This window comes from Pipistrellus kuhlii, unplaced genomic scaffold (assembly GCF_014108245.1).
Source record: "Pipistrellus kuhlii isolate mPipKuh1 unplaced genomic scaffold, mPipKuh1.p scaffold_m20_p_4, whole genome shotgun sequence".
NCBI lineage: Eukaryota > Metazoa > Chordata > Mammalia > Chiroptera > Vespertilionidae > Pipistrellus > Pipistrellus kuhlii.
The window spans coordinates 41934476-41944858 of NW_023425540.1; the positions used below are offsets into that span (position 1 = coordinate 41934476).

Sequence of the window (10383 nt, forward strand, 5' to 3'; positions counted from 1 at the left end):
GCATGAACTAATAAAAGCATTTTAATAATTAGTGCTAACAACTTTAATCAAGCAATTTAGTGACCCACTGAAAAGATTCCCCAATCATGTGACTATTTATTTATTTTTTTTATTTTTATTTTGCTGAAAGAACAGGCATACTCAATAGAAGAAAAAAAAACTAGTAAATATAATAGCGCAAGTTTAACAATGGGGCCCATCTCTCTACAATGGAAATCGCTCACAGTCTTTAATTAAAGTGTAAGTTAACCATGTTCAACAAAGTAGACAAATCATCTTGTTAAGATCTGTGGAGAAGTGCAACATTGCTTTCTCTTTCTGCCAAACTCTAGTCTTAATACTTTCTGCTTTTATAACAGGATCAACTCAATGGCAAAGACCTAAGTATTTATAAAAACATTACCAGGTACTTCAGGTTGCCATTGTAGCAAATCTCACTAGGAACTTCTTTTTCTATTGCTGCAATACTTACTTCAAGCCAAATTTGGCATGTGGATTCATTTAGTTTAATTCATTAAGATTTAAATTGGCTGCTCACTCTGAGGAAGGTACTAGGCTAGAAACTTTGGAAAATAAAAGGATTTATAATGTTTTCGATCCCACATCCTAGGGCACTTCTTATTTCAACACATTTCTTGCCTCAAATGTTAACATGTTTTTTCTCCAAGTTGCCCAGTCAGGTTCTTCTATGGATAAACCTCAAGGGATCACTCAATCTGTGTATTTCAATCTGTTCTTCTTGGTTTTTTTGTTTTTGTTTTTTTTTTTAATTAGTCACAGACCTTGATAGGAATTATGTCATTAATCTATTGCTTTTTTTTTCCTTATTAATGCCGTGTTTATTTGTCTTCTATCAAATCCTGAGCCAACCACTTCCCTGATGCTGCCTAAGAGGTACAGAAAAAGGAATGTACAGGGCAGACAAGACATGGGAGAAAAAACTATGGGAGGTGGAGAGGATTCCTTCACATGGCAAAGAAGATGAGAAAGGCCACTATCAGGCAGAAAAGCTCCAGGCCTCTGAGAAGCAAAGCCCAGAAAGGTGTGGGAGGAGAGCTGTTGCTTCAGAGAAGGGTTCCTGTCATAACCAATGATGAGGCTCCCAAAGCAATCCCAATTCCAGGCCCAGGCCTGCCACCCCTGCTGTGGTAGCCTCAGCCCTAATGAACTTGGCTGCTGTTTTGTGCCTTGAAATGGCTCTGGTTTGGAAGCTGCAGCTAGAACTAAGAATTGTCAGGTGATGAGGGGCTGCCAAGCTGCTGAGGCCCTCATCGGTTAGTGTCTCCCCTTGTTTCAATACCACTGTAGCTCAGCAGCTGAGAGTTTCTGACCACGGAGGAGGTGGAAACCAACTTGGCCCAGGCGTACATTTTTAGGGGATGTGGGGCTCTGGCAGAGAAGGCGGAGCTACACAATTGCTTCTGTTAAAATGTTTACACTATTCCTAGCCAAAATAGCATGTGAATATAGTCATTCTTCTAAGCTGAAGTTTCTTGGGATAGAGTGCTTAGTACTCAAGAAATCACACTTCAATTACATTTCAAACACATAGTAATTATATTTCTAAGGGAGTGAACGGAAGAGTAAGAAGATTGGAGGAGGATGACAAAGTTGTGCGTAAATACCAGAATAATTATACCACAGTAGCAACCCATTGCATGTTTTAGAAAATCTCTAATAAAATATGTATTAAAATACCTATTAAAAATAAAGTCATATTAAGTGCCTTAATCAACTTGGACTATCTAACAAATTATTATGTTTGAGTAGCATAAGCAACAGAAATTTATTTCTGACTGTGCTGGAGCCTGGGAAGTCAAAGATCAGGATGCCAACGTGATTAGTTTTTGGAAAGAGCTCTCTCTTCCTGGCTTGTAAATTGCAGCCTTCTCACTGTGTCATGCATGGCAGAGAGAGAAAGCTCTGGCATTCCTTCCTCTTTTTATAAGATACTACTAATGAATTAGGCCCTACTTTATGACCTCATTTAACCTTTATTTAACTTTTATCGCTTCCTCATAGGCTTTAACTTCAAATACAGCCACACTTGGAATTAGGGCTTCAACGTATAAATTTTTTTTTGAAAGGGGGTTTAGGGGAGAAATATACACATTTAGTCCGTAATAATGAATAAAAGGCTATTAATAGCAACAAAACTTCTTTGATTTTGGAACTAAACAACCACATTACATTTTTAAAAAGTGTTAATGAATTATGTATATATAATATGTGAATTTGATTTTAATAGCTATATTTGAAGAAAAACAAAAAACAAATTTTAATAACTAGCTGGATTTTTTGAGATAACTTACACAGATAGTACAATTCTATAAGAATAGCATAAAATCTGAATTTTGAACAGTTGCTATGTTTAAATGAACTAACAAGCTAAGTAAGAATACATTCCAAACCAAAAATAACTCTGAATTTAGAATTATGTAAAGTCACCATTACTGCGAAGGGATGTAATTGAAAAACTTGAGTCGTGGATTGTTGAGGGGAATTACCAGATTTATCAGAATAGTGGATAAATATCAGGGGAAATAGTGTTCAATGTAACTTTATAAAGATAGCAATGAAACAGTGGTAGGCATTGGAAAAAATAAACAAACTAAAGTTAGAGAAAAAAGCTTGGCAGAAAAGAAGTCTAGCAGAAACAAAGCTAAGAGGTCATCCTTTGCCTCATCCCCACTTTCTTTGTTAGATTTTTCCATAACAAATTTATTTTGTTCTCTTCCAAATTCTTTTTAGCTTCTTAAACTTAAATTATATTGCTTTTTGGTTCTAATACAAGTCAATGCAGATTGTTATACTATTTTAGAATAAAATGGGAAAAGCAGAAAAAAATCTTTATTTTATATAATACTTAATCTGAGTTTAAATCAAATTAATTTTTAAATTTCTTAAAACCCTTCTATCCAAAGAAATTATAAAACTCTAGCTTTTATATGCCTCTGTTGTCTTAATTTATAAAAATAATTATAAATAGTATTTCCATAGTTGTAAATTAATCTTATTCTTCTGACTTAAAAGCCATTTTGTTGCTCTAACATTCTCCTACATGCACAGACAGTGTCAGTCATACTTCCTGTCTTCACAGTAGCCTAGCAACTGCAAATTTCAAGGCTTTTTAAAAAATAATACTCTTCTCTGAATAAGTTCAAAATGATTCCACCCTCCAATCCAAAAGAATATTGCCAGTGGTCCTTTCCTTCTTGCTAGAAATTTAATTCGGTGATCTTCTTAAGCAGCCAAGAATTTAGATTTGAACTTCAAAAATATTAAACCTCTATCCCTAAAAATACTCAGAACATCAAGAACAAAAAAAATCAAAGTACAAAATAGTTTTCAATCTATAGAACAGTAATACCACTTTCTGGTTTCAGGCTCTTTTAAAAATGGCTAATGCAATTAGTTCACTCAGACAAACTAAATCACTTTTCACTGTTAAATAATGTACACAAAATATAGGCACAATAATCAAGTAAGAATGATTTTTAAAAGCTAGCAAAGAAAATGTTTTGAAATTAATTCATCATTAAGTATTGACTTACAGAGAGAGTTAGGTCATAGAAGACTAGGAGAGGGTAGAATGAAAAGTGAAGGTCGCAACATATGTAGTAAGTTCTTTGATTAATTGCCTTAGAAAGTAGTATTGCCAGAGATAAAATATGAGCCACCCAGTTAAATTTGAATTTCATAAAAACAATGGATAATTTTAGTGTAATTTTGCCCCATGTAATATTTAGGACAGACAGTTAGTAAAAAGATTCTTTGCATACATGAAATTCAGATTTAAGTAGTAATCTTATAGTTTTATTTGCTAAATGTGACAACTCTATTATAAGGATATTTGAGATAAAATCATATAATATACTAACTGGTATCTTACCTACATTAGAGACTAAATGCTGAGAGTAATAGAAATAACTTTAACCTTTTTTATTAAATTGAATCATCACAATATTAAATAGGTACTTTAACCTGAAAATAACATATTAACTATTATTTATAATAAGCACACTTTAGAATTGTACTTTCTGTAATGTCTTGCACATGTTTTGTTTGTTTAATAAGTAATGGCTTATCCTATGGTAATATTAATATGCAGCTTTTTAAAAATTATTCATATACTTGAATAAAGTGAAAATGCAGTTAAAGAAAGTGTCATGATGGATTAGGAAATCAAGAACACAGCGGAGAGCTGCACTGCTTTGTGATTTGAAGGATAGGGTTAGGTTGTCAGCAGTATTAGCTGCCCCCATTGAAATGATATGATGAAGTTGAATATTTAACAAAGTGCAGTACTGGATGTAGGGTCACATCAAAGACTGAGATGAGAAAAGTCCTCGTTGTCATTTCTATTTCACCAGTTGGAGTTTTCAACTTGTGAAAAGTGGAGCACATATCCTGGAAATTGAAATCCTTTACTAAAGCACAGGCAAGTGCAGGGCAATCAGTGGCAATAGCGATTGAAGCTCATGCCTGTTAATCAATGTGACTTAACCCTGATTTGGGGGGGGGAAATTCTTTTGATGATGAGACTGTCAACCCTGTGCACTCTCTGCATTTCTGCTGAGGGTGACAATTATTTCTTATCTGTGATGATATAAAGGAAGCATGTGCAGGATTAATGGCTGCTCAGTGGAGAGGAAAGGGATAGGAGCTGGGAGCAAGCCAGCTCTGCTACAGCAAACATGCTGTCTGCACACACTAAGCAAGACAGCAGTTGTCATGCATTATTGCTTTCAAATGCTAGGTCAATAGCTTATTTGTGAGACTTGCATAATTCATTTAACTTGTTCAGCTTCCTGGCTGTTGCATGAGTTGAACTCCAAGGGCTTTCTAGCTCTTAACAACTTTATGTCAATGATAAGGAATCTTATAAACTACAATATTTAACTGTCTTATATGAATTGCTTAGGCTTATGAGTATATAAATACCAAAACTTCATTTTCTATGATAGTATGTGATAGGATAATATTCTGAATGTTTCCAAGTCCCTGCCCTATATTTTATACACACTAAGTTTCAGTCATTTTTACAGGTTGATTGGACCCCTACCATGGGTTTTACAAGGGGTTGGAGACTTTAAAAACATTAACAGTATTTATCAGACTTTGGAACAGTGATTCCTTTCAGTATTCTTGTGCAACAAATTAAATATACAATTATCCACTTTCATCTCTTGGATTATTTTGAGACACAGCCAGGGATAAAACCATTATGCAAGAATTCTACACTATCCTATTTCTGAAATCCTTCCTTTAATGTCTGTATTGGGATGGAAATAATGGCAAGGAAGTAAAACTCCTCTTAGAGTGGTTTTAAGTTCAGGCAGACAGACATGAACCATAGCAGCCTTGTGAACTTGGAAAAGGTGTCTTATCTCCTTGTGCTTATATTTAAACGTAGGCTAATAATTTACCAATTATGTAGGATTGTTGTGCTATAATTGTAATACTTAATATGATGTAATCAATAAATAGTAGCTATTATTACTATGATGACTACTACTATTACCAAAATAATTATATTTACTAGAAACTTGTGAGGAACTTGTGCAAGCTTGTTATGTCAATTCTGCTCTACTTTTTCATCTACACTGAATCCTCTCAAACAGATATTAATAGAATGAAACTTAAACAAATAGGTGAAGGCAGAAGGAGAACTTTCCACTTTATGATTATTGATGGGCTATTTATAAAATACTAGAAACCCCATGCACGGATTCATTTACTAGTGGGGTCCCTAAGCCTGGCCTGTGGGGATCGGGCTGAAACCGGCTCTCCAACATCTTCCAAGGAGTCCAGAATTGTGAGAGGGTGGAGGCTAGGCTAAGAAACCCACTGGTGCATGATTGATTGGGGCTGGAGAGGGACCATGGGAGGGCTCCTGGGCATGTCCGGCCCATCTCACCCAGTCCTGATTGGCCAGACCCCAGCAGCAAGCTAACCTACCTGTTGGAGTGTTTGCTCCCTGGTTGTCATCATAGTGATTGGTCAAACATTCTAACAGTCAGACAGACACTTGGCTTATTAGGTTTTTATATATATAGATAATACCTGAATGTAAGAGAAATAATATTAGGTTTTTATATAAATATATAGATAATACCTGAATGTAAGAGATGCACTTTTTAAAAAATGATGAATCGGGAAAGCAAATTTATTTGCTTGTGCCAGCACTTATACCTAACAGACAATATTCAGTCAATAAATTAATTATTTTTTTAAATTTAATATTAGGTTTTTAATACAATTTTCCATGAAGGCAAATACATATATATATACATTAGATAAGTGTAGGATGTTAATGTAGAAAGTCAAGTCCATCAAGGGAGATAATGCTATATGAAATAAACTCTCCTTGATTTTGCCTCATGACATAATTTTGGTAGTGAAGGAGCCTTCCTTTAGCCAGGAGAAGGCAGTGACTAACACCAGCGGAAACTATAGTTAATTGTGAAGAAAAATACCCTAAAAGACCTGACTGGTTCCAAATATTTCCTGTAGAGATTTCATGTTAACATAAATTATCATTATTAGACTAAATTCTTTGCAATATGATTATAGTCCCATATTTAATTAAAAGTAAGAGTATTAATACAGAACTGTTAGCCGTTGAGAGTATGATTGCTTTGAGGAACAGGGGACTTTTCAGCATGAGACTAGAGACAGGTCTAGAAATAAGAATTGAAAGGAAACATTAGGACTAATTTATGACATGAAAATAGTTAGACCATGGAGTAAATAGAGAAGAGTCAAGAGAGAATAACAAAATGTATGCATGTTTAATTTGTTTTCAAACCTAGTGTCAAACTTCTAAAGCCTAACACCATGAAGAACTTACTTATTAGAAAATGGAAATAATTTTGAGATCTACTTGTACGAAGGAAAAGTGGCTTGAATTTCCTAACTGGAAAAAAAAAATCTGTTTTTGGGGGATTTTTTTGTGGTTTTTTTTTTCAATCAGAACACATTTAAATATTTCCTCAAATTCATTGCTTGAGCTAAGATGTCTAATGCGATGTTGAATAGTCCTGTGAGTTTGGATATCTTGCACTTACCTGACCATAAACTATAGCTTTCAGCCATTCACTATTAAGTATGCATTTCTGAAATTATCTCTATCATGCCATCATGTTGAAACAGTTTGCTTTTATTCTAGCTTCTGAGGTTTATTACCATAAATGATGTTGAATTTTATCAAATGATATTTTCTACATCTATTAAGATAATCAAATTGTGACTGGCTGGCATGGCTCAGTTGTTGAGCTTAGCCTTAGACCTATGAACCATGAGGTCCCGTTTGATTTCCAGTCAGGGTATATGCCCGGTTGCAGACTCAATCTCCAGTGTGGAGCATGCAGGAGACACCCGATGAATGATTCTCTTCCTTCATTGATGTTTCCCTCTCTTTATCCCTCTCCCTTACTCTCTGAAATCAATAAAAAAATTTTTAAAAGATAATCAAATTGTTTTACACATTGTTTTGTCAGTTAATATGGTGATTTACGTTGATTTTCAGATGTCAAACAAACTGTATTCCCGCAGTAAACCCCTTTGGATTATAGTGTATTCTTTTTTACTTATTGCTGATTCAATTTGTTAATATTTCCAAATGAGCTTGGTATTACCTTTGTTTGGTTTTGTTATGACAACTTTGGCTTCATTAAATAATAAGGAAATTATTTTCTCCTTTTCTACTTTCTGGAAGAGTTTATGAAAAATGGTATTACTGCTTCTTTTAACATTTGGTCAAATTCACCAGAGATGCTTCTTGGGCACAGGAGTTTCTAGATCAGAATGTTTTCTAACTACAAATTGAATATTATTAGTAAATATAGAGATATTCAAGTTATCTATTTTGAGATGAACTTTATTAGTTTGTATATTTCCAGGACATCTAAGCTATCAAATATATCTGAATAAAATTGTTATTATTTAATAACTATAGATCAAATTTATACCCTTATCCACTAATTTATTCAAGATTTTGCTAATATGTGCATTGGCTAATAATAAAAATAAGATAAAGCAAAATTTGATGCTAAAACAATACTTAGAAAAAAATGTAGCTTCAGAAGAAGATAAGTTGCAAATCTAATCTAATTTTCAAATTCAAGTAGGAAGAAATTTAAATTTAGAGATGGTAGGAGAAAGAAAATAAGGTGAATAGCAGCAGAAATATTTATAAAATAAAGTAAGAGAAAATCAACAGGGCCAAAAATATTTGTTCTTTAAAGAGATTATTAAAATTAAGCAACCTTCAGTAAAGTTGGTCAAGAAAAAATATGTAACTTTGTTTGAAGAAGAGAACATTGCCTACAACTCTATAGGTATTAAAGGAATAATAAGAGGTAATAAAGAAATTAATGCTAATTTTAAATATTATAATCATATAAGCTATGTTTTCTAATCACAAAAATTATATTAGCATTGTTGGAAAAAAGACAACTATTATACAACATAGTTCTATATTTAAAATCCTGTATAATAAAAGGATATATACAAATTATCCTCTTGACTGTCACCCGTGTCCCCTCCCCCTGGCCAGCCCAACCCAATCCAATCAGCCCCGATTGGGGTGGACAGGCCAGACACCACCCATGCACAAATTTGTGCACCAGGAAAATTAGTAATTTTCACCCAAATAAATTAAGGTCTTCTGAGACAATGCTGTCTTGTCCAAATTAAAAACACAAAATCTGTTTTATTCTATGTAAAGAACTATTTATTTTATTTCATGCATACTTGGTTGTGGAAAGAAAAAAGGAAAAAAGAAACCACTTTTTTGCAATTATTTGTATTCTCTGACATATCCATGTGACATTCTTTGTAGGAAAACCATTTTTTTTCTCCTATTTACTCCTGCCGTAGCCTCTGATACCTCTGTCTTTCTACCATACAGACTAATCTTTTTCCTTTTCATATAACTTTTATTAGACTATACTGGCTACTATGTTTAAGAAAGAAAAAGCTACTAGCATCTTCTAATATCTTCTCTGACTTCATACAAGTAATAGGACAATGAAAATACCTCAATAAACATTTCAGCTTGAAGATTTCTGATATGATAATGAGATAGGAGCGATAAAAGAAAGCAAAAAAGACTATATTAATCTTGATTTATGTGTGCTCCATAAATCATTTCTCATCAAACACACCCTAGTTATCTATAAATGAAAGTTGCTTCATATTGATACTGACATTTCATATAACATGTATGTAATAGTGTTTGTTACTCAGATAACTAGGCTTTGTTGCATTCTCATCTAGTAAACATTTTGTTTTTTTTGTTTTTTTGATTAAATAATTTTAGCAGTTATTTATCTAGGGTTAGATAAATGCCATCCCATGTGTTACATTAAAAATAAGCAGATACAATTAATTCTTTGCTATATACAAACTTCATTTACAATTGAGAATAGGTTTTACATTGTATAGAAACTAAGATTGTTCATCATTACAAATAATTCCATCTGGCAGGGATTCATAGAAATCACTTCACAACATGATTCTTGATGAGCTGACAATTCCTAACTGTTACTTATTCTCTGATGTTAACTGGAAACCTCAGGTGCTAGACAGTGTTCATAACTGAAAACAAAATATCACACAATGTCATTTGGAAAGTTAGAGTTATGATTTGCAAATTTATTGCACTGATGTAAAATTAACCATGTACCAAAATTATAGATGTCAAAATTAGTACTATTTTAATAAGCCATGCCAGGAAAAAAGAAACTAAAAATTAATTTCTCTTCTCAATATATTGCTTGGCTTATTTATAATAAAAAAAAAGTGTTTATTTCTTAAAATGCTTGCTCTTTTTTCTAGATTTTCTCTGAATCTTGAGCACTGTTATTTATATCTCTATCCTATCTAATAAAAGAGTAATATGCAAATTGACCATCACTCTAACACACAAGATAGCCACCCCCCTATGGACACAAGATGGCTGCCACAAGATGACCTGCAGAAGAGGGCAGTTGGGAGGGACCAGGCCTGCAAGGGAGGGCAGTTTGGGGGCAACCAGGCCTGCAGGGGAGGACAGTTGGGAGGGACCCAGGCCTACAGGGGAAGGCAGTTGCAGGAGACTAGACTAGACTGCAGGGAATGGCAGTTGGGGGGGACCAGGTTTGCAAGGGAGGACAGTTTGGGGGTAATCATGCCTGCAGGGGAGGACAGTTAGGGGTGACAAGGTCTGCAGGGGAGTGTAATTGGGGGTGACTAGGCCAGTGGGTTGGAGGGCAGTTAGGGACAAGCAGGCCATCAGAGGAGCAATTATGTGTCAATCTGGCTGGCACTAGAGTGTTTAGGGAGTGATCAGGCTGGCAGGCAGAAGCGATTAGGGGCAATCAGGCAGGCAGGTAGGCG

General features: G+C 34.3%; 1 pseudogene; it reads right to left on the reverse strand.

The window, feature by feature from the left end:
* Positions 1 to 965: 965 nt before the first annotated feature.
* On the reverse strand, positions 966 to 1930 carry LOC118703920 (annotated as a pseudogene).
* Positions 1931 to 10383: the final 8453 nt, after the last annotated feature.